The following is a 25935-nucleotide window of genomic DNA, read 5'->3' on the forward strand; positions in this document are numbered from 1 at the left end:
GTATTAGTGTCAGAGTCACATCCCAGCGTGTATTAGTGTCCGAGTCACACCCCAGCGTGTATTAGTGTCCGAGTCACACCCCAGGGTGTATTAGTGTCCGAGTCACACCCCAGCGTGTATTACAGTGTCCGAGTCACACCCCAGCGTGTATTAGTGTCCGAGTCACACCCCAGCGTGTATTAGTGTCCGAGTCACACCCCAGCATGTATTACAGTGTCCGAGTCACACCCCAGCGTGTATTACAGTGTCCGAGTCACATCCCAGCGTGTATTATTACAGTGTCCGAGTCACACCCCAGCGTGTATTAGTGTACGAGTCACTTCCCAGCGTGTATTAGTGTACGAGTCACACCCCAGCGTGTATTAGTGTACGAGTCACACCCCAGCGTGTATTAGTGTCCGAGTCACACCCCAGCGTGTATTAGTGTCCGAGTCACACCCCAGCGTGTATTAGTGTCCGAGTCACACCCCAGCGTGTATTAGTGTCCGAGTCACACCCCAGCGTGTATTAGTGTCCGAGTCACACCCCAGCGTGTTTTAGTGTCCGAGTCACACCCCAGCGTGTTTTAGTGTCCGAGTCACACCCCAGCGTGTTATAGTGTCCGAGTCACACCCCAGGGTGTATTAGTGTCCGAGTCACACCCCAGCGTGTATTAGTGTCCGAGTCACACCCCAGCGTGTATTACAGTGTCCGAGTCACACCCCAGCGTGTATTACAGTGTCCGAGTCACACCCCAGCGTGTATTAGTGTCCGAGTCACATCCCAGCGTGTATTTGTGTCCGAGTCACACCCCAGCGTGTATTAGTGTCCGAGTCACATCCCAGCGTGTATTTGTGTCCGAGTCACACCCCAGCGTGTATTAGTGTCCGAGTCACACCCCAGCGTGTATTAGTGTCCGAGTCACACTCCAGCGTGTATTACAGTGTCCGAGTCACACCCCAGCGTGTATTACAGTGTCCGAGTCACATCCCAGCGTGTATTACAGTGTCCGAGTCACACCCCAGCGTGTATTAGTGTACGAGTCACACCCCAGCGTGTATTAGTGTCCGAGTCACACCCCAGTGTGTATTAGTGTCCGAGTAACACCCCAGCGTGTATTAGTTTCCGAGTCACACCCCAGCGTGTATTACAGTGTACGAGTCACACCCCAACGTGTATTAGTGTCAGAGTCACATCCCAGCGTGTATTAGTGTCCGAGTCACACCCAAGCGTGTATTAGTGTCCGAGTCACACCCCAGCGTGTATTAGTGTCCGAGTCACACCCCAGTGTGTATTAGTGTCCGAGTCACACCCCAGTGTGTATTACAGTGTCCGAGTCACATCCCAGCGTGTATTACAGTGTCCGAGTCACACCCAGCGTGTATTACAGTGTCCGAGTCACACCCCAACGTGTATTACAGGGTTCGAGTCACACCCCAGCGTGTATTAGTGTCCGAGTCACACCCCAGCGTGTATTAGTGTCCGAGTCACACCCCAGCGTGTATTAGTGTCCGAGTCACACCCCAGCGTGTATTAGTGTCCGAGTCACACCCCAGCGTGTATTAGTGTCCGAGTCACACCCCAGCGTGTATTAGTGTCCGAGTCACACCCCAGCGTGTATTAGTGTCCGAGTCACATCCCAGCGTGTATTATTACAGTGTCCGAGTCACACCCCAGCGTGTATTAGTGTACGAGTCACACCCCAACGTGTATTAGTGTCAGAGTCACATCCCAGCGTGTATTAGTGTCCGAGTCACACCCCAGCGTGTATTAGTGTCCGAGTCACACCCCAGGGTGTATTAGTGTCCGAGTCACACCCCAGCGTGTATTACAGTGTCCGAGTCACATCCCAGCGTGTATTAGTGTCGAGTCACACCCCAGGGTGTATTAGTGTCCGAGTCACACCCCAGCGTGTATTACAGTGTCCGAGTCACACCCCAGCGTGTATTACAGTGTCCGAGTCACACCCCAGCGTGTATTACAGTGTCCGAGTCACATCCCAGCGTGTATTATTACAGTGTCCGAGTCACACCCCAGCGTGTATTAGTGTACGAGTCACACCCCAGCGTGTATTAGTGTCCGAGTCACACCCCAGTGTGTATTAGTGTCCGAGTCACACCCCAGCGTGTATTAGTTTCCGAGTCACACCCCAGCGTGTATTACAGTGTACGAGTCACACCCCAACGTGTATTAGTGTCAGAGTCACACCCCAACGTGTATTAGTGTCAGAGTCACATCCCAGCGTGTATTAGTGTCCGAGTCACACCCAAGCGTGTATTAGTGTCCGAGTCACACCCCAGCGTGTATTAGTGTCCGAGTCACACCCCAGTGTGTATTAGTGTCCGAGTCACACCCCAGCGTGTATTACAGTGTCCGAGTCACATCCCAGCGTGTATTACAGTGTCCGAGTCACACCCCAGCGTGTATTACAGTGTCCGAGTCACACCCCAACGTGTATTACAGGGTTCGAGTCACACCCCAGCGTGTATTAGTGTCCGAGTCACACCCCAGCGTGTATTAGTGTCCGAGTCACACCCCAGTGTGTATTAGTGTCCGAGTCACACCCCAGCGTGTATTAGTGTCCGAGTCACACCCCAGCGTGTATTAGTGTCCGAGTCACACCCCAGCGTGTATTAGTGTCCGAGTCACACCCCAGCGTGTATTAGTGTCCGAGTCACATCCCAGCGTGTATTATTACAGTGTCCGAGTCACACCCCAGCGTGTATTAGTGTACCAGTCACACCCCAACGTGTATTAGTGTCAGAGTCACATCCCAGCGTGTATTAGTGTCCGAGTCACACCCCAGCGTGTATTAGTGTCCGAGTCACACCCCAGCGTGTATTACAGTGTCCGAGTCACATCCCAGCGTGTATTATTACAGTGTCCGAGTCACACCCCAGCGTGTATTAGTGTACGAGTCACACCCCAGCGTGTATTAGTGTCCGAGTCACACCCCAGCGTGTATTAGTGTCCGAGTCACACCCCAGCGTGTATTAGTGTCCGAGTCACACCCCAGCGTGTATTAGTGTCCGAGTCACACCCCAGCGTGTATTAGTGTCCGAGTCACACCCCAGCGTGTATTAGTGTCCGAGTCACACCCCAGCGTGTATTAGTGTCCGAGTCACACCCCAGCGTGTATTAGTGTACGAGTCACACCCCAGCGTGTATTAGTGTACGAGTCACACCCCAGCGTGTATTAGTTTCCAAATCACACCCCAGCGTGTATTAGTTTCCAAATCACACCCCAGCGTGTATTAGTTTCCAAATCACACCCCAGCGTGTATTAGTGTCCGAGTCACACCCCAGCGTGTATTAGTGTACGAGTCACACCACAGACTGTATGACATTGGGCAAAGGTGTGTGTGTGAGTAGGACTGGACCTAACAAGACCTCACCCAGACGCTGTTCAGATATGACACTGAGTTTACATGCACACACACACCGGGCGATGCATGGGGACACGAGAAACATGACCCATTCAAGAAATTTAGAACCAGGAACAGATATAGCCCTTGGTTCTCCCCAGACCTGACTGCCCTTAACCAACACAAAAACATCCTATGGCGTTCTGCATTAGCATCGAACAGCCCCCGTGATATGCAGCTGTTCAGGGAAGCTAGAAACCATTATACACAGGCAGTTAGAAAAGCCAAGGCTACCTTTTTCAAGCAGAAATTTGCTTCCTGCAACACTAACTCAAAAAAGTTCTGGGACATGGTAAAGTCCATGGAGAATAAGAACAGCTCCTCCCAGCTGCCCACTGCACTGAAGATAGGAAACACTGTCACCACTGATAAATCCACTATAATTGAGAATTTCAATAAGCATTTTTCTACGGCTGGCCATGCTTTCCACCTGGCTACTCCTACCCCGGTCAACAGCACTGCACCCCCAACAGCAACTCGCCCAAGCCTTCTCCATTTCTCCTTCTCCCAAATCCGTTCAGCTGATGTTCTGAAAGAGCTGCAAAATCTGGACTCCTACAAATCAGCCGGGCTAGACAATCTGGACCCTTTCATTCTAAAATGATCTGCCGAAATTGTTGCCAACCCTATTACTAGCCTGTTCAACCTCTCTTTCGTGTCGTCTGAGATTCCCAAAGATTGGAAAGCAGCTGCGGTCATCCCACCTCTCCTTCCAGTTCTCTGCTGCCAATGACTGGAACGAACTACAAAAATCTCTGAAACTGTAAACACTTATCTCCCTTACTAGCTTTAAGCACCAACTGTCAGAGCAGCTCACAGATTACTGCACCTGTACATAGCCCACCTATAATTTAGCCCAAACAACTACCTCTTTCCCAACTGTATTTTATTTATTTATTTAGCTCCTTTGCACCCCATTATTTTTATTTCTACTTTGCACATTCTTCCATTGCAAAACTACCATTCCAGTGTTTTACTTGCTATATTGTATTTACTTTGCCACCATGGCCTTTTTTGCCTTTACCTCCCTTCTCACCTCATTTGCTCACATTGTATATAGACTTGTTTATACTGTATTATTGACTGTATGTTTGTTTTACTCCATGTGTAACTCTGTGTCGTTGTATCTGTCGAACTGCTTTGCTTTATCTTGGCCAGGTCGCAATTGTAAATGAGAACTTGTTCTCAACTTGCCTACCTGGTTAAATAAAGGTGAAATGAATAAATAAAATTATTAGAACACGCACACCGGAATTCTGTCAGTTAACTGTCAGTTAACCAACTGTCACAACACCAAACCAACTGTCAGTTAACCAACTGTCACAACACCAAACCAACTGTCAGTTAACCAACTGTCACAACACCAAACCAACTGTCAGTTAACCAACTGTCACAACACCAAACCAACTGTCAGTTAACCAACTGTCACAACACCAAACCAACTGTCAGTTAACCAACAGTCAGTTAACCAACTGTCACAACACCAAACCAACTGTCAGTTAACCAACTGTCACAACACCAAACCAACTGTCAGTTAATAACCAACTGACACAACACCAAACCAACTGTCAGTTAACCAACTGTCACAACACCAAACCAACTGTCACAACACCAAACCAACTGTCAGTTAACCAACAGTCACAACACCAAACCAACTGTCAGTTAACCGACTGTCACAACACCAAACCAACTGTCAGTTAACCGACTGTCACAACACCAAACCAACTGTCAGTTAACCGACTGTCACAACACCCAACCAACTGTCAGTTAACCAACTGTCAACGAACTCCTGTATTGTGATGATTGACCCAGTTGATTGATACATGGAGCACTATATGTGAAGTTCATATATCCATAATTTATTAACCGACTACACACTGAGAGGAGCGAGAGACTACAATTAGGCCAACTGTGAAAATTGTCAACAACAGCTGCAGTAGAGAGAATGTTGCCCATTCTGGCTCTAAATGTTGACAGTTGCCTGCCTCAGGCCTGAAAATGCCAGCAACTAATACAGTCATGCGGGTCAAAATGGTAGCGGTGATGGGGGTTCTTCTGTGCTGTGGGAGAAGGGGTCTGGTGAGGACACAGAGTGTGTGTGCGTGTGTGTGTGTGTGTTTAGTGACTGCCTACATTCCCAGCATGTTTCTAGTCAAGATTGATGACCATTCCATCAGCTCTCCCTGTTATGCCTGGCTCTGTCTCAGATACACCATCCAAGGACCTGTTATTGTGTGTGAAGTAGAGTTGGGTGGCTCTGTTCGTATGTGCCTCAGTGTGTCCGTGCATGATTGTGTCTTATCCCCATGGCTGCTTCCCTTCCCGGGTTCCAAACAGAATCAAAACAATTCCATCACAACAAAACTACAACGGCCTACATCATAAACAAATCTTTACATCATAAACAAATCATTACATCATACAATATATCATTCCATTGTCACTCTATTACAGCACAACCGTTATGCCACATTACTTCATTATCAGAACACCTCCAAAGTCGTTCTAAATTAATATCTTACAGTGATATAATCTAACTGTCACCCCTCCTGACCACTGATATGAATATAGTTATGATCAGCCTTCCTTCTTGCTCCCCTCCTGACCACTGATATGAATATAGTTATGATCAGCCTTCCTTCTTGCTCCCCTCCTGACCACTGATATGAATATAGTTATGATCAGCCTTCCTTCTTGCTCCCCTCCTGACCACTGATATGAATATAGTTATGATCAGCCTTCCTTCTTGCTCCCCTCCTGACCACTGATATGAATATAGTTATGATCAGCCTTCCTTCTTGCACCCCTCCTGACCACTGATATGAATATAGTTATGATCAGCCTTCCTTCTTGCTCCCCTCCTGACCACTGATATGAATATAGTTATGATCAGCCTTCCTTCTTGCTCCCCTCCTGACCACTGATATGAATATAGTTATGATCAGCCTTCTGTGATTCCTGGACTCATAGACATATTCATCAACATGTAGTTAAACCTCAGTGTTTGTTCTGGAACGGGTTGCCTATGCTGACAAAATCCCCCCACAGAGAACGGTGATCTTCTCCTCTGGCCCTCAGCATGCTGGTTAAACACTGAACTGGACATTCTGTACTGTTTACTTCTGTGATTGGCCTGTACACACACAGACAGGGAGGTTACCACAAGCTGTAAGGCCTGTACACACACAGACAGGGAGGTTACCACAAGCTGTAAGGCCTGTACACACACAGACAGGGAGGTTACCACAAGCTGTAAGGCCTGTACACACACAGACAGGGAGGTTTCCACAAGCTGTAAGGCCTGTACACACACAGACAGGGAGGTTACCACAAGCTGTAAGGCCTGTATACACACAGACAGGGAGGTTACCACAAGCTGTAAGGCCTGTACACACACAGACAGGGAGGGATCCACAAGCTGTAAGGCCTGTACACACACAGACAGGGAGGTTTCCACAAGCTGTAAGGCCTGTACACACACAGACAGGGAGGTTACCACAAGCTGTAAGGCCTGTACACACACAGACAGGGAGGTTTCCACAAGCTGTAAGGCCTGTACACACACAGACAGGGAGGTTTCCACAAGCTGTAAGGCCTGTACACAGACAGACAAGGAGGTTTCCACAAGCTGTAAGGCCTGTACACACACAGACAGGGAGGTTACCACAAGCTGTAAGGCCTGTACACACACAGACAGGGAGGTTACCACAAGCTGTAAGGCCTGTACACACACAGACAGGGAGGTTACCACAAGCTGTAAGGCCTGTACACACACAGACAGGGAGGTTACCACAAGCTGTAAGGCCTGTACACACACAGACAGGGAGGTTACCACAAGCTGTAAGGCCTGTACACACACAGACAGGGAGGTTACCACAAGCTGTAAGGCCTGTACACACACAGACAGGGAGGTTACCACAAGCTGTAAGGCCTGTACACACACAGACAGGGAGGTTACCACAAGCTGTAAGGCCTGTACACACACAGACAGGGAGGTTACCACAAGCTGTAAGGCCTGTACACACACAGACAGGGAGGTTACCACAAGCTGTAAGGCCTGTACACACACAGACAGGGAGGTTACCACAAGCTGTAAGGAAGCTAAATGGGATGATGTGAAGTTACAGTGGGGGAAAAAATAGCTGCAGGTGAAATATATATATATTTTTTAATTGGGTCTTCCTTTTGATAACCTGTACATCACTAGAGAATACAAAAGAAAAAATATTTTTACATAACACACCCAAAGTAACCAGATGTCAGCAAAGAAATTGAGCTTTTAGCAAAGCAATTGTGGGATGTCTCTTTGAACCCCGTAACCTTTGAAGCATGGGGACCATTCAGCGCACATGCTAGCGCACATGCTAGCGCTCGCAAACATAAACATGCACACAGCCTCAGCAATGGGAATGATAAAATAGCCAGCTTGGTGTCATAGACTAGACGTTACATAGTAAACAAATTATAAATCATCCAACTTGGTCCCATAGATTAGACGTTATATAGTAAATTATAAATCATCCAACTTGGTCCCATAGATTAGACGTTACATAGTATGTGATTGATAAAATAGCAACAGCCAAACCTTCAGACTACATCCAACTACTACTCCACACATCCCATACACATGCAAACACACAAAGTTGAAGATGCAGCATGTCTCACCACAGACACTCCCCACTTCCCAGTTGACTTCAACTTCTGAAACTCCAGAGACTAGTTACTGGGAGGTGTGAAGTGGAGAAGAGAAAAGTGGAGAGGGAACCTCTGTGTACCAACCAGGACTGGACTGGACCCTGGAGACTAGTTACTGGGAGGTGAGACACGATTAATAATAGACCTGTATGTTCAAAGAGCATAGGTCTTCTGAGAGTTGTAAAGGGGGAGAGAGAGGGAGAGAGAGGGGAGAGGGAGAGCTAGAGAGGGAGTGGGAGAGGTAAAAGAGCATAGGTCTTCTGAGAGTTGTAAAGGGGGAGAGAGAGGGAGAGAGAGGGGAGAGGGAGAGCTAGAGAGGGAGTGGGAGAGGTAAAAGAGCATAGAAAGAAGGAGGAAAGAGATAGAGAGTTAGAAAGAGAGAGCAAGAGGGAGAGAAGGTCCCAGCACAGTCCAGCTCTCTATTCCTGCAGGCCTGCACAGTTTCCCGGGCAGGGAGCGAGGGAGGGAGGCAGGGAGCAAGGGAGGGAGGCAGGAGAGAGAAGTAGAGTGGTGGGAGAATGGGTTGCAGCGGTGGGGGCCAGCAAGGTCTCCGCCACGGCAGAAACAAAGCAATTATCAAACCCTCTCTCCATCTCTTGATCCCCTCCATCCCATCTAGAATATAAATAAACGTCCAATCCCCCCCCGGAGCCCTGGCCAGAGAGGGGAAAGCCAGACCCCCCGGAGCCCTGGCCAGAGAGGGGAAAGCCAGACCCCCCGGAGCCCTCGCCAGAGAGGGGAAGGCCAGACCCCCGGGGCCCTGGCCAGAGAGGGGAAAGCCAGACCCCCCGGAGCCCTGGCCAGAGAGGGGAAAGCCAGACCCCCCGGAGCCCTCGCCAGAGAGGGGAAGGCCAGACCCCCGGGGCCCTCGCCAGAGAGGGGAAAGTTTAACACGAAAGGAGAGGAGAGAAAGAAATACGAGGGCGTCAGAGTGAGTGTCCGGGGGTCAGAAGAGAGGGAACCCCTTGTCTCTGGTGTCAGAGTGAGTGTCCGGGGGTCAGAAGAGAGGGAACCCCTTGTCTCTGGTGTCAGAGTGAGTGTTCGGGGGTCAGAAGAGAGGGAACCCCTTGTCTCTGGTGTCAGAGTGAGTGTTCGGGGGTCAGAAGAGAGGGAACCCCTTGTCTCTGGTGTCAGAGTGAGTGTTCGGGGGTCAGAAGAGAAGGAACCCCTTGTCTCTGGTGTCAGAGTGAGTGTTCGGGGGTCAGAAGAGAGGGAACCCCTTGTCTCTGGTGTCAGAGTGAGTGTTCGGTGGTCAGAAGAGAGGGAACACATTTCTCCACCATGGGGTGAGTACTGTGGCGATGACAGAGGGGATGCCATGTCGTCCCAGCTGTGATTTAGATACAGACCGCAAACACCATTTGTCGGTGAGAGAGTTTATCGTTGTTCCCATCGCTGTGGCTGGGAGTGTGCATGTGTGTGTGTGTGTTTGTGTGTGTATGTGTGTATGTGTGTGTGTGTGTGTGTGTGTGTGTGTGTGTGTGTGTGTGTGTGTGTGTGTGTGTGTGTGTGTGTGTGTGTGTGTGTGTGTGTGTGTGTGTGTGTGTGTGTGTGTGTGTGTGTGTTTTACACTGAAGAAAAACCAAGCAGACGAAAAAGAGCTTAAGTGGTCCACTGTCTCAGAGCGGGTGGCTTTACCTCCCCATGGTTAACATCCACTCACAGCCCAAAGACCTTTCAACATTCAGGCTTGTTTTTCCCCGAGTTGCCGCCAGACTATATTTATTGTCCTTTATTGAGAGTCAGCGATGGTGTTGGCGGGTATTGATGCAACCCTGCTGGATATGTCTAGTCTCTCTTCCCTCCCTCTTTGGCAGCTCTTAGCTCATTGGACCATTCGCAATAAGCGTGGGCCCGCTTTCACACATCGCCCGGTGCGCGCCCATGGTAACTAATGTAAATAAACACAGCAAAACTCGGCAGTGGCTCCCAGGAAAGGGGATTTCTGCGGAGTGAAGCCTGTCTGAGCTGGGGTCGTGGGAGTCTGTGTCGGACCCTGGGAGGGAGGTTCCTCTAAAAAAAAGGAAAACATCTGTATTAAGTCAAAAGAGATAAACCCTGGTCAGCATCAGCTCTGATCTCTAACCTTTAAGAGTGGACTATCCTGATTGGCCCAAACCCTGTGAGGACTGGAGTCTGTATGGAGGAGGCTTGGAGCTTCCTTGCTGGTCAGTTTCCTTCTTAAACTCTGGAGACACCATGTGTGTCCTCTCTCTCGCTCTCTCTCTCTCTCTCTCTCTCTCTCTCTCTTTCTGTCTGCCGACTGTCTCTTTTCTATTTCTCACTAATTTTATAAGAATAGACTATGGGGCTTCTCCCTCTGTTCCTAACTCACCACCGAGCTTCATCAGAGGACATCAACATTGGCCCTCTGCACATGTTGATACTAGGTCTGCCTGAGACTGGACTCACATTTTTCTCTTTATCGGCTGAGTATCCCTTCAGTCCTGGAGGCTTATCTGTGACGTCGGCAAGGCAAATATCAGAGGCTTCCATCCCAGTAGAATACCTGATGCTGGGGACTACTTTGTTGTGTGTTCTGACTATATACAGTATGGCCGCTACAACACTTTCTGGTCGGTTCTGGTCTTAGTCATTCTGCATTAAAACGGTTCTGGTCTTAGTCATTCTGCATTAAAACGGTTCTGGTCTGTTAGTCATTCTGCATTAAAATGGTTCTGGTCTGTTAGTCATTCTGCATTAAAACGGTTCTGGTCTGTTAGTCATTCTGCATTAAAACGGTTCTGGTCTGTTAGTCATTCTGCATTAAAATGGTTCTGGTCTGTTAGTCATTCTGCATTAAAACCCAACAGTCTGTTTTTGTTATCTTTGTTTGTTCCTGAAATTTATTTTGATTTGTGGGTCCTTTGCTGGTTGTTTTAGTGCAGATGTCTGTGCGTATTGTGATTGGTGTGGAGAACTCTTTGATTGTATGAAAGGGCTGAGTGTGTTAATGACACAGTGTGTTGATATAACAGCTGATGAATTTATGGGGTGTGTGTTTACTGGAGCAGTGTCTTAGCCAATGGGGTGCTTTTGACCAGAGGAATGCACAGATCAGAGCAATGTGAAGAAGTTCAGGGCTGTGAGGGTTGGTGCAAAGTTCTGGTCCTCAAGTAAGGTCATTGGTCAATGTTGAGTGGTTCAGGTCAATTATTCAACCTTCTGCACTTGGTCAGATTGAGGACATAATGGTCAACATTTAATACAAGTCGCTCTGGATAAGAGCGTCTGCTAAATGACTTAAATGTAAATGTAAATACAGGAAAATAGAGTAACCTCAGAGTGCAGTCTGTCATGCAGTCTGCCCTCTAGTGGTAACAAAACAGAATTTCCAGTTAATAGTGTATAGTATAATAATAGTATAATAACAAATGTAATTGTTCTAACAGTTAACCAGTGGTGTAAAGTACTTAAGTAAAAATACTTTAAAGTACCACTTAAGTAATTTTGGGGGTATCTGTACATTACTTTACTATTTATATTTTTGACAACTTTTACTTTTACTTCACTACATTCCAAAATAAAAGAATGTACTTTTCACTCCATACATTTTCCCTGACACCCAAAAGTACTCATTACATATTGAATGCTTAGCAGGACAGAAAAATGGTCCAATTGACGCACTTATCAAGAGAACATCCCTGGTCCTACTGTCTCTGATCTGGCGTACTCACTAAACACAAGTTCTTGGTTTGTAAATTATGTCCGGGTGTTGGAGTGTGCCCCTGTTTATCCGTAAAAAAACAAACATGCATCATCTTGCCAACTGGGTTGCTTATTACAAGGAATTTGAAATTATTTATACTTTTACTTTTGATACTTAAGTATATTTAAAAGCAAATACTTTTAGACTTTTAATCAAATATTTTATCTGGTGACTTTCACTTTCTAGTATGTTTACTTTTATTGAAGTATGACAGATGGGTACTTGTTTCACCACTGGAGTTAACCATTAGAATGTTGGTTCTGAACGATCATTATTCCGTCACCAAGGACAACACCGTTGATAGCTACTCTTCCCATTCCAAATATTCACTTCAGCTCGTTCAGTTCCTTTTCGCCCGCTAGCACCGCTTGTCACGAACACAGACCTATTTCCAGGATGGCCACTGCTAGCTACAACTACATGTACAGCGACAACTACATGTACAGCTACAACTACATGTACAGCTACAACTACATGTACAGCTACAACTACATGTACAGCTCCAACTACATGTACAGCTACAACTACATGTACAGCTACAACTACATGTACAGCTCCAACTACATGTACAGCTACAACTACATGTACAGCTCCAACTACATGTACAGCTCCAACTACATGTACAGATACAACTACATGTACAGCTACAACTACATGTACAGCGACAACTACATGTACAGCTACAACTACATGTACAGCTACAACTACATGTACAGCTCCAACTACATGTACAGCTACAACTACATGTACAGCTACAACTACATGTACAGCTCCAACTACATGTACAGCTCCAACTACATGTACAGCTCCAACTACATGTACAGCTCCAACTACATGTACAGCTCCAACTACATGTACAGCTCCAACTACATGTACAGCTCCAACTACATGTACAGCTACAACTTCATGTACAGCTACAACTACATGTACAGCCACAACTACATGTACAGCTACAACTACATGTACAGCTCTAACTACATGTACAGCTACAACTACATGTACAGCTCCAACCCACCTTTCACAGCCCTGATTAGATACACACATACCGCTGCCCTTTATAGAAGAGAAGAGAGCTAAAGGGGTCTAACCATCTGATTAATGGCTGAGTCACAGGCTTCATTTGGGTTAGGCCTGCGAGCCACGCTGGGAAGGCCTGCGAGCCACGCTGGGAAGTCATGACTTTATCATGGGAATATGTAAGCAACGGGCCATGTGCTTATCATCACAGGGGAAAGACAGTCGTCCAGAGGGGAGGGGGATGAGGAGGGGGATGAGGAAGAGGAGGAGGGGGATGAGGAGGGGGTGAGGAGAGGGATGAGGAGGGGGTGAGGAGGAGGAGGGGGATGAGGAGGGGGATGAGGAAGAGGAGGAGGGGGATGAATAGGCAAAGTTAGAAGTTACATATCTGATCTACAGTATGTCCCTCAAGAGACAGTTTCATGTCTCACACACACACACACACACACACTCACGCACATGCACGCACAGACACACACCCTCTCCCTCTGGTAATGGATTGAGACCTCAGTGATGTGGTGGCAGACATTTTTGAGGTTTCATGAGTCACTTTTTCCTTCTGAAGTAGCAGTGCAGTGACAGAGCCAAGTTATATTGTCTCAGGAAGTAGCAGGGCAGTGACAGAGCCAAGTTATATTGTATCAGGAAGTAGCAGTGCAGTGACAGAGCCAAGTTATATTGTCTCAGGAAGTAGCAGGGCAGTGACAGAGCCAAGTTATATTGTATCAGGAAGTAGCAGTGCAGTGACAGAGCCAAGTTATATTGTATCAGGAAGTAGCAGGGCAGTGACAGAGCCAAGTTATATTGTCTCAGGAAGTAGCAGGGCAGTGACAGAGCCAAGTTATATTGTCTCAGGAAGTAGCAGGGCAGTGACAGAGCCAAGTTATATTGTCTCAGGAAGTAGCAGGGCAGTGACAGAGCCAAGTTATATTGTCTCAGGAAGTAGCAGTGTTAGACAGAGCCAAGTTATATTGTCTCAGGAAGTAGCAGGGCAGTGACAGAGCCAAGTTATATTGTATCAGGAAGTAGCAGAGCAGTGACAGAGCCAAGTTATATTGTCTCAGGAGGTATCAGTGTTAGACAGAGCCAAGTTATATTGTCTCAGGAGGTAGCAGTGTTTGACAGAGCCAAGTTATATTGTATCAGGAGATATCAGTGTTAGACAGAGCCAAGTTTATTTGTCACAGGAGGTATCAGTGTTAGACAGAGCCAAGTTATATTGTCTCAGGAGGTATCAGTGCAGTGACAGAGCCAGTTTCTATTCCCTCAGGGGGGGCAGTGCGGTGACAGAGCCAGTTTCTATTCCCTCAGGTGGGGGCAGTGCGGTGACAGAGACAGTTTCTATTCCCTCAGGGGGTAGTGCAGTGACAGAGCCAGTTTCTATTCCCTCAGGGGGGCAGTGCGGTGACAGAGCCAGTTTCTATTCCCTCAGGGGGTAGTGCGGTGACAGAGCCAGTTTCTATTCCCTCAGGGGGGTAGTGCGGTGACAGAGCCAGTTTCTATTCCCTCAGGGGGTAGTGCGGTGACAGAGCCAGTTTCTATTCCCTCAGGGGGGCAGTGCGGTGACAGAGCCAGTTTCTATTCCCTCAGGGGGGCAGTGCGGTGACAGAGACTGTTTCTATTCCCTCAGGGGGGGCAGTGCGGTGACAGAGCCAGTTTCTATACCCTCAGGGGGTATCAGTGCGGTGACAGAGCCAGTTTCTATTCCCTCAGGGGGGGGAAGCAGTGCGGTGACAGAGTGACAGAGCCAGTTTCTATTCCCTCAGGGGGCAGTGCGGTGACAGAGCCAGTTTCTATTCCCTCAGGGGGCAGTGCAGTGACAGAGCCAGTTTCTATTCCCTCAGGGGGCAGTGCAGTGACAGAGCCAGTTTCTATTCCCTCAGGGGGGGCAGTGCGGTGACAGAGTGACAGAGCCAGTTTCTATTCCCTCAGGGGGGCAGTGCGGTGACAGAGCCAGTTTCTATTCCCTCAGGGGGGGCAGTGCAGTGACAGAGCCAGTTTCTATTCCCTCAGGGGGGCAGTGCAGTGACAGAGCCAGTTTCTATTCCCTCAGGGGGGTAGTGCGGTGACAGAGCCAGTTTCTATTCCCTCAGGGGGGGGCAGTGCGGTGACAGAGCCAGTTTCTATTCCCTCAGGGGGGGCAGTGCGGTGACAGAGACAGTTTCTATTCCCTCAGGGGGGCAGTGCGGTGACAGAGACAGTTTCTATTCCCTCAGGGGGCAGTGCAGTGACAGAGCCAGTTTCTATTCCCTCGAGGGGGGCAGTGCGGTGACAGAGACAGTTTCTATTCCCTCAGGGGGGCAGTGCGGTGACAGAGACCGTTTCTATTCCCTCAGGGGGGCAGTGCGGTGACAGAGCCAGTTTCTATTCCCTCAGGGGGGGCAGTGCAGTGACAGAGCCAGTTTCTATTCCCTCAGAGGGGGGGCAGTGCGGTGACAGAGACCGTTTCTATTCCCTCAGGGGGGCAGTGTGGTGACAGAGCAAGTTATTCCAAGTGCTGTTTTCTTTCTAAAAATAACCTAGAAACAAGATCAGTCGTTATGAAGGGGCCGAATAAGAGAAGAGGATGTAGCGAACAGATGTGGAAAATGCCATTCCTGCTTAGTTTAGGAGGTTGTATACCGTATCTACAGTAGGATTTAATGGGGCAAAACGTGGTAGGGTACTCTGTTATGTCAATGCAGGGCTTCAACTTCTTAGGTTGATACCCTCACACCGAAGGTCTGAGGAGATTTGACAGAGGCCCCAGAAAAGATGAAAAATATGACTCCAACCTTTCAGGTTATATAAAACGACTTCCAATTTGACTCATGGGTAACAGGATCGTGTGCTACTACAGTATAGCTCGAACAATTACACTGACCAGACCATGTAATGTATGGGGCCTAGTCTGAGCTATGATAGCATGACAGTGTCACTGACGCTTGCCTTGTTGGGCTAAAATTAAATCTAGGATATGTTTCCGCTCCCGAGGTTGAGTGTCTTGCTTTCGCACGGCTCCGCGTTTATGCGGGGATTGAAATTGAATTCTCTGAGTGGGTGAGAGTAAACAAAAAGACTGTAGGAGGAAGATGTCATATTTGATACCTAAATATGGACATGATCTCCAGCACTGTCTCCTGAGTCACATGCTTCATTTCATCTCCTGATCTGTACTGGGAAGATGGGTCATCTGTGTCTTGCTTTGGTCTACTAGAGGTCATGACCACTGACAGGGGAGGGGGTCAAATATGTTCAGGCCAATGCCAGTTTCCTAAAGTGATATTCAATTTCAACCTCAATTGAAGCCAAGTAAAATATTACTCATGGAAACAGAGAGTTATTATTTGATTTAAACCTTAGAGGTCACATTTATATTGCTGCTAATGCTATAGGTCACTGTATTTTCTTGACATTGAGTGGACAAATCCCTAAAGTCCCAAACAATGTTAACTAAACTATGTTTACATGCCTCTCTTTAGATCCAACCAAACATTTACCCTGGGTTCATTTACCCTGTGGCAGCATCATTAATATCTATTAGAGGGGACTGAACCGAACCACTCAGAGGGATGCTGGTGCCCCTGATCTGTGGACAGGAGGACAGCTGTGGTGGCTTAGTCCCCTCCTCTCTCTCTCTCTCTCTCTCTCTATGTATATATACATATACATATATATATATATATATATCTCGCCCCTCTGCAATTTCCCAATTTCCCCGTCTATACCCAGACAGACCTCCCTGGGCATCTGGCTGCCAGTCTATACCCAGACAGACCTCCCTGGGCATCTGGCTGCCAGTCTATACCCAGACAGACCTCCCTGGGCATCTGACTGCCAGTCTATACCCAGACAGACCTCCCTGGGCATCTGGCTGCCAGTCTATACCCAGACAGACCTCCCTGGGCATCTGGCTGCCAGTCTATACCCAGACAGACCTCCCTGGGCATCTGGCTGCCAGTCTATACCCAGACAGACCTCCCTGGGCATCTGGCTGCCAGTCTATACCCAGACAGACCTCCCTGGGCATCTGACTGCCCGTCTATACCCAGACAGACCTCCCTGGGCATCTGGCTGCCAGTCTATACCCAGACAGACCTCCCTGGGCATCTGGCTGCCAGTCTATACCCAGACAGACCTCCCTGGGCATCTGACTGCCCGTCTATACCCAGACAGACCTCCCTGGGCATCTGGCTCCCAGTCTATACCCAGACAGACCTCCCTGGGCATCTGGCTGCCAGTCTATACCCAGACAGACCTCCCTGGGCATCTGACTGCCCGTCTATACCCAGACAGACCTCCCTGGGGGCTGATGGATGCCCAGCACATTGCTCATCTCGAACACCCAGCCTGACACCTAATGCCACACATCTATCAACCATCACTGCCAGCCCCCAGAGCACCAGAGCTCCTTTTGTTGGAACGAATGGAGGGGAGACATGAGGTGTGGAGGAATGACTGTGCTGGGTGATTTACAGGAAGTTAAAGAGGTGCAGTTTACCCACACAATAATGCTGCATTGTTTGATAGAATGAATGTACACCACTTGGTTAGAATATAAATATTATATCTTTCTTTCTGTCATCAAATGTGGCTGTATCTCTTGTTGTTGTGCATGAAACTCTCCCTAGTGACTCAGTAAAAACACACCGTCATTAGGTCACTGATTACTGCTCGACTGCTCTGTCAAAGCTGCCTCATCAGAGCTACTGGCTTTACCAACTGAAGTCCAGAACCACCTGCAAGGAGTTATCAGGCTATCAGTCTGTTTCAACACTCATTACCAGATAACAGTGCAGTCTGGCAGCACCTAGGTAGAGGGGACTGGAGGATTGGAACATACACTGGATTATTATAACGACAACCATACCAGTCAAACGTTTGGACACACCTACTCATTCAAGAGCTTCTCTTTATTTTTCTTTATTTATACTTTGAGGAATAATAGTGAAGTCAAAACTATGAAATAACACATATGGAATCATGTAGTAACCAAAAAAGTGTGAAAAAATGAAAATATATTTTACATTTGAGATTCCTCAAAATAGCCACCCTTTGCCTTGATGACAGCTTTGCACACTCTTGGCATTCTCTCAACCAGCTTCACCTGGAATGCATTTCCAACAGTCTTGGAAGAGTTCCCACATTCTGAGCACTTGTTGGCTGCTTTTCCTTCACTCTGCAGTCCAACTCATCCCAAACTATCTCAATTGGATTGAGGTCAGGGGATTGTGGAGTCCAGGTCATCTGATGCAGCACTCCATCACTCTCCTTCTTTATCAAACTACCCTTACACAGCCTGGAGGTGTGTTGGGTCATTGTCCTGTTGGAAAACAAATGAGTGTCCTACTAAGTGCAAACCAGATGGGATGGCAAATAGTTGCAGAATGCTGTGGTAGCCATGCTGGTTAAGTGTGCCTTGAATTCTAAATAAATCACTGACCAAAAAAGTGTTATTCCAGGTCATCACCTGGAATACATTTCAATTATCAGGTGTGCCTTGTTAAAAGTTCATTTGTGAAATTTCCTTCCTTCTTAATTCATTTGAGCCAATCAGTTGAGTTGTGACAAGGTAGGGGTGGTATACAGAAGATAGCCCTATTTGGTAAAAGACCAAGTCCATATTATGGGAAGAACAGCTCAAATAAGCAAAGAGAAATGACAGTCCATCATTCATTTAAGACATGAAGGTCAGTCAATCAGGAACATTTCTAGAACTTTTAAAGTTTCTTCAAGTGCAGTCACAAAAACCATCAAGAGCTATGATGAAACTCTACAACATCCGCAGAGTACGACCCTGCCTCACACAGGAAGCGGCGCAGGTCCTAATCCAGGCACTTGTCATCTCCCGTCTTGATTACTGCAACTCGCTGTTGGCTGGGCTCCCTGCCTGTGCCATTAAACCCCTACAACTCATCCAGAACGCCGCAGCCCGTCTGGTGTTCAACCTTCCCAAGTTCTCTCACGTCACCCCGCTCCTCCGCTCTCTCCACTGGCTTCCAGTTGGAGCTCGCATCCGCTACAAGACCATGGTGCTCGCCTACGGAGCTGTGAGGGGAACGGCACCTCAGTACCTCCAGGCTCTGATCAGGCCCTACACCCAAACAAGGGCACTGCGTTCATCCACCTCTGGCCTGCTCGCCTCCCTACCACTGAGGAAGTACAGTTCCCGCTCAGCCCAGTCAAAACTGTTCGCTGCTCTGGCCCCCAATGGTGGAACAAACTCCCTCACGACGCCAGGACAGCGGAGTCAATCACCACCTTCCTGAGACACCTGAAACCCCACCTCTTCAAGGAATACCTAGGATAGGGTAAGTAAGGGTAAGTAATCCTTCTCACCCCCCTTCTCCCCCAACAAGATTTAGATGCAAGTGGCTGTTCCACTGGTTGTCATAAGGTGTATGCACCAATTTGTAAGTCGCTCTGGATAAGAGCGTCTGCTAAATGACTTAAATGTAAATGTAATGTAATGAAACTGGCTCTCATGAGGACCGCCACAGGAAAGGAAGACCCAGAGTTACCTCTGCTGCAGAGGATAAGTTCAATAGAGTTAACTGCACCTCAGATTGCAGCCGAAATAAATGCTTCACAGAGTTCAAGTAACAGACACATCTCAACATCAACTGTTCAGAGGACACTGCATGAATCAGGCCTTCATGGTCAAATTTACATTTACATTTAAGTCATTTAGCAGACGCTCTTATCCAGAGCGACTTACAAATTGGTGCATTCACCTTATGACATCCAGTGGAACAGCCACTTTACAATAGTGCATCTAAATCTTTTAAGGGGGGTGAGAAGGATTGCTTTATCCTATCCTAGGTATTCCTTAAAGAGGTGGGGTTTCAGGTGTCTCCGGAAGGTGGTGATTGACTCCGCTGTCCTGGCGTCGTGAGGGAGTTTGCTCCACCATTGGGGGCCTGAGCAGCGAACAGTTTTGACTGGGCTGAGCGGGAACTGTACTTCCTTAGTGGTAGGGAGGCGAGCAGGCCAGAGTTGGATGAATGCAGTGCCCTTGTTTGGGTGTAGGGCCTGATCAGAGCCTGGAGGTACTGAGGTGCCGTTCCCCGCACAGCTCCGTAGGCAAGCACCATGGTCTTGTAGCGGATGCGAGCTTCAACTGGAAGCCAGTGGAGAGAGCGGAGGAGCGGGGTGACGTGAGAGAACTTGGGAAGGTTGAACACCAGACGGGCTGCGGCGTTCTGGATGAGTTGTAGGGGTTTAATGGCACAGGCAGGGAGCCCAGCCAACAGCGAGTTGCAGTAATCCAGACGGGAGATGACAAGTGCCTGGATTAGGACCTGCGCCGCTTCCTGTGTGAGGCAGGGTCGTACTCTGCGGATGTTGTAGAGCATGAACCTACAGGAACGGGCCACCGCCTTGATGTTAGTTGAGAACGACAGGGTGTTGTCCAGGATCACGCCAAGGTTCTTAGCGCTCTGGGAGGAGGACACAATGGAGTTGTCAACCATGATGGCGAGATCATGGAACGGGCAGTCCTTCCCCGGGAGGAAGAGCAGCTCCGTCTTGCCGAGGTTCAGCTTGAGGTGGTGATCCGTCATCCACACTGATATGTCTGCCAGACATGCAGAGATGCGATTCGCCACCTGGTCATCAGAAGGGGGAAAGGAGAAGATTAATTGTGTGTCGTCTGCATAGCAATGTTAGGAGAGACCATGTGAGGTTATGACAGAGCCAAGTGACTTGGTGTATAGCGAGAATAGGAGAGGGCCTAGAACAGAGCCCTGGGGACACCAGTGGTGAGAGCGCGTGGTGAGGAGACAGATTCTCGCCACGCCACCTGGTAGGAGCGACCTGTCAGGTAGGATGCAATCCAAGCGTGGGCCGCGCCGGAGATGCCCAACTCGGAGAGGGTGGAGAGGAGGATCTGATGGTTCACAGTATCGAAGGCAGCCGATAGGTCTAGAAGGATGAGAGCAGAGGAGAGAGAGTTAGCTTTAGCAGTGCGGAGCGCCTCCGTGATACAGAGAAGAGCAGTCTCAGTTGAATGACTAGTCTTGAAACCTGACTGATTTGGATCAAGAAGGTCATTCTGAGAGAGATAGCGGGAGAGCTGGCCAAGGATGGCACGTTCAAGAGTTTTGGAGAGAAAAGAAAGAAGGGATACTGGTCTGTAGTTGTTGACATCGGAGGGATCGAGTGTAGGTTTTTTCAGAAGAGGTGCAACTCTCGCTCTCTTGAAGACGGAAGGGACGTAGCCAGCGGTCAGGGATGAGTTGATGAGCGAGGTGAGGTAAGGGAGAAGGTCTCCGGAAATGGTCTGGAGAAGAGAGGAGGGGATAGGGTCAAGCGGGCAGGTTGTTGGGCGGCCGGCCGTCACAAGACGCGAGATTTCATCTGGAGAGAGAGGGAGAAAGAGGTCAGAGCATAGGGTAGGGCAGTGTGAGCAGAACCAGCGGTGTCGTTTGACTTAGCAAACGAGGATCGGATGTCGTCGACCTTCTTTTCAAAATGGTTGACGAAGTCATCTGCAGAGAGGGAGGAGGGGGGGAGGGGGAGGAGGATTCAGGAGGGAGGAGAAGGTGGCAAAGAGCTTCCTAGGGTTAGAGGCAGATGCTTGGAATTTAGAGTGGTAGAAAGTGGCTTTAGCAGCAGAGACAGAGGAGGAAAATGTAGAGAGGAGGGAGTGAAAGGATGCCAGGTCCGCAGGGAGGCGAGTTTTCCTCCATTTCCGCTCGGCTGTGAGCTCGCAATGAGTCGTCGAGCCACGGAGCGGGAGGGGAGGACCGAGCCGGCCTGGAGGATAGGGGACATAGAGAGTCAAAGGATGCAGAAAGGGAGGAGCGGAGGGTTGAGGAGGCAGAATCAGGAGATAGGTTGGCGAAGGTTTGAGCAGAGGGAAGAGATGATAGGATGGAAGAGGAGAGAGTAGCGGGGGAGAGAGAGCGAAGGTTGGGACGGCGCGATACCATCCGAGTAGGGGCAGTGTGGGAAGTGTTGGATGAGAGCGAGAGGGAAAAGGATACAAGGTAGTGGTCGGAGACTTGGAGGGGAGTTGCAATGAGGTTAGTGGAAGAACAGCATCTAGTAAAGATGAGGTCGAGCGTATTGCCTGCCTTGTGAGTAGGGGGGGAAGGTGAGAGGGTGAGGTCAAAAAAGGAGAGGAGTGGAAAGAAGGAGGCAGAGAGGAATGAGTCAAAGGTAGACGTGGGGAGGTTAAAGTCGCCCAGAACTGTGAGAGGTGAGCCGTCCTCAGGAAAGGAGCTTATCAAGGCATCAAGCTCATTGATGAACTCTCCGAGGGGACCTGGAGGGCGATAAGGATGTTAAGCTTGAAAGGGCTGGTAACTGTGACAGCATGGAATTCAAAGGAGGCGATAGACAGATGGGTAAGGGGAGAAAGAGAGAATGACCACTTGGGAGAGATGAGGATCCCGGTGCCACCACCCCGCTGACCAGAAGCTCTCGGGGTGTGCGAGAACACGTGGGCGGACGAAGAGAGAGCAGTAGGAGTAGCAGTGTTATCTGTGGTGATCCATGTTTCCGTCAGTGCCAAGAAGTCGAGGGACTGGAGGGAGGCATAGGCTGAGATGAACTCTGCCTTGTTGGCCGCAGATCGGCAGTTCCAGAGGCTACCGGAGACCTGGAACTCCACGTGGGTCGTGCGCGCTGGGACCACCAGATTAGGGTGGCCGCGGCCACGCGGTGTGGAGCGTTTGTATGGTCTGTGCAGAGAGGAGAGAACAGGGATAGACAGACACATAGTTGACAGGCTACAGAAGAGGCTACGCTAATGCAAGGAGATTGGAATGACAAGTGGACTACACGTCTCGAATGTTCAGAAAGTTAAGCTTACGTAGCAAGAATCTTATTGACTAAAATGATTAAAATTATACAGTACTGCTGAAGTAGGCTAGCTGGCAGTGGCTGCGTTGTTGACTTTGTAGGCTAGCTGGCAGTGGCTGCGTTGTTGACACTACACTAATCAAGTCGTTACGTTGAGTGTAATAGTTTCTACAGTGCTGCTATTCGGGGGCGAGCTGGCTAGCGAGCAGTGTTGATTACGTTACGTTGCGTTAAAAGAACGACAATAGCTGGCTAGCTAACCTAGAAAATCGCTCTAGACTACACAATTATCTTTGATACAAAGACGGCTACGTAGCTAGCTATGTAGCTAGCTACGATCAAACAAATCAAACCGTTGTGCTGTAATGAAATTAAATGAAAATGTGATACTACCTGTGGAAATTGCTGCAAAGAAACCACTGCTAAAGGACACCAATAAGAAGAAGAGACTTGCTTGGGCCAAGAAACACGAGCAATGGACATTAGACTGGTGGAAATGTGTACTTTGGTCTGATGAGTCCAAATTTGAGATTTTTTGCTCCAACCGCAGTGTCTTTGTGAGACGCAGAGTAGGTGAACGAATGATATCCGCATGTGTGGTTCCCACCGGGAAGCATGGAGGAGGTGTGATGGTGTGGAGGTGTTTTGCTGGTGACACTGTCTGTGATTTATTTAGAATTCAAGGCACACTTAACCAGCATGGCTACCACAGCATTCTGCAACTATTTGCCATCCCATCTATATGTCTAATGACATAGTTTGTTTAATCTGGAGTCTGTTTCTTCCGACTGGCAGTCTGTAGAGTAACTATTCTACTCTCAAAAGTAAGTTGAGACTCCAACTGAGTTCCTATTCTGTATGGTTTATATGACCCGCTGGCCTACTTAGGGTTGCCCATCCCTGGACGAGAGAGTCATTTTCACCCTAGTGTAGGGCCTCGCGTGTTAAGGACAAGGTAGACTAGGATGAACATCGGCCGTGCGCTGTAGATCACCTGCAGAGTGTCGATGAACGACGGTGATCGATTTAACATGTACTGTATAATTGTTGGGAAGTTAACAGAAAACAACGGCTGATGTTCTGTGGTTAGAGGCGATAGGATGGCCACCCACTGAGTTGGCTAAAGCAGACGTTCATGTTGGTCTGTCTTTTCCTTTAACATCCTTTAAGAAGGCTCATGGCCATACCGTAGTAGGTCTAGTCTTCCCAGTGTTCATAGGGTCTTTCCTATAAACTGTTTCTCCCTGAAGGTCTGGAATTACTTGCAGATATACCCGTCATTCTCCGTCTGCGGCACAGTGCCTTTATGGCTGTGTTTAGACAGGAAGCCCAATTCTGATATTTTTTTCTCTCACTAATTGTTCTTTTGACCAATCAGATCAGCTCCGAAAAAGGTCTGATGTGAAAAGATCCGATGTGAGTGGTCAAAAGACCAATTACTGGAAGAAAAAAATTGGGATTGGACTGCCTGTCTAAACACACCCTGTAAGAAATAGACAACGATGACAAATTAATCATCAAGTTGCTGATACGCTTCGAATGCAATGAGGCAGGAAAGACTCCCCAAACCCACACCTCTCTCCCCCCGTTGCCTAGCAACTATTGATCCTCCCAAAAACCCACACCTCTCTCCCCCCGTTGCCTAGCAACTATTGATCCTCCCAACATTTCTAATCCAGATTCTGGAGCCTGGAAAATGTTATAAGGAGCCTCGGCTTTACGACATATGGAAAATTAAAAGACAATTTAGGGTCTAATGTATTTTCGCTTTTTTTCACATCTTAGATTATGAAACGGACAATATCAATGGAAACAATTTTCAAGATAAATGAGAGATGTAAGGAATATTTCATTTGAATTTAGGATATACAGTAGGCTTCCCTTAAAGATAGAGCACTGTTTTGTAAACATGTGATAGAAATATTTGCAGTACCTACCCACTGGGCATAGATGTCATTTCAGCATCTAGTTTAGATTTACATTTGGTTGAGTTGTCAACTAACTTTAATTCAACTAAAAATCAACAGCAAATGTCACCATGTCATTAGATTAGGTTCAAAGTCGGGTGAAAAAATACAAAATGCCCTTATGAGTTAATGTCTTCACGTGGATTTGTTTTAGTTGAAATTATGTGGAAACTACGTTGATTCAACTAGTTTTAACCCAGTGGGTATAGTATTTTAATGTGATATGATAGGCCTATTATGAATGGAGTTATTTATTTAGTATTTTTTGTTGTTTTAATTTGACCTCCTGTAATTACTACGTTGTCTGATCTCTGCAACCGTCTCAATCCCACTGTCACGTTCTGTCCATCGTTCGTATGTGTTTTCCTTGTTTTAGTGTTGGTCAGGACGTGAGCTGGGTGAGCATTCTATGTTGCGTGTCTGGTTTGTCTATTTCTATGTTTGGCCTGATATGGTTCTCAATCAGAGGCAGGTGTTAGTCATTGTCTCTGATTGGGAACCATATTTAGGTAGCCTGTTTTGTGTTGGGTTTTGTGGGTGATTGTTCCTGTCTCTGTGTTTTGCACCACCAGATAGGACTGTTTAGGTTTTCACTTTTCTTGTTTTGTATAGTCTGTTCATGTATAGTCGTCTTTATTAAAAACATGAATAACCACCACGCTGCATTTTTGTCCGCCTCTCTTTCACCAGAAGAAAACCCTTACACCCACCCATGGCTGTGCGCCTGCCCAGTCATGTGAAATCCATAGATTGGGGTCTAATGAATTTATTTCAATGTACTGATTTCCTTATATTAACTGTAACTCAGTTAAAAATAGTTGAAAATGTTGCATGTTGCGTTTATATTTTTGTTCAGTATATAAATTATCTCTATAAGCAATGACACCATCCCTCACTCTGTGTGTGTACCATGGGACTTTGGTGTACAATCATTTCCCCAGGTTTGCAAACACCTTTCAAGATGGGGATGCGCATGGGACATAATCTTTGCACACACAGCAGCATGACATGGATGGTATACACAGAACTGCTGCCTCAGATTGCTTGATTTAAAACAGTGTGAGACCTGGGTTGTATTCATTAGTGCACACTGTCACAAAATGTTTCGAAAGCTTTTCTAATTGGACAAGTTCAGATAGTCCCTCCTTGTTTCAATCCGCTTTCTTCTGTTTGGTACCAAATGAACACAACCCAGCTTCTCTGAATGCTAACTCATTGTTTATTAACACAACAACAACATGTGACTGGAACAAAGCCTTGAGATAAATATACCTCTGAGAGATCAGGAAAGGATTATGTCTAATGAACCTGTTGATCTAGCCTTGGGTAAATCTCAAATGACACCCCTTTCCCTACA

The 25935-nt window shown here is 47.8% G+C and overlaps 1 protein-coding gene across 1 annotated transcript in view; it reads left to right on the plus strand.

Annotated features, from left to right (window-relative positions):
* Nucleotides 1-10044: 10044 nt before the first annotated feature.
* LOC118392690 (cGMP-specific 3',5'-cyclic phosphodiesterase-like) overlaps nt 10045-25935 on the plus strand; it is a 124740-nt gene continuing 108849 nt past the window's right edge. Inside the window, exon 1 of the mRNA XM_052459365.1 lies at nt 10045-10267. The gene's annotated coding sequence lies outside the window, so the exon portion shown is untranslated. The remainder of the gene's footprint in view (nt 10268-25935) is intronic.

This window comes from Oncorhynchus keta, chromosome 13 (genome assembly GCF_023373465.1).
Source record: "Oncorhynchus keta strain PuntledgeMale-10-30-2019 chromosome 13, Oket_V2, whole genome shotgun sequence".
Classification (NCBI taxonomy): domain Eukaryota; kingdom Metazoa; phylum Chordata; class Actinopteri; order Salmoniformes; family Salmonidae; genus Oncorhynchus; species Oncorhynchus keta.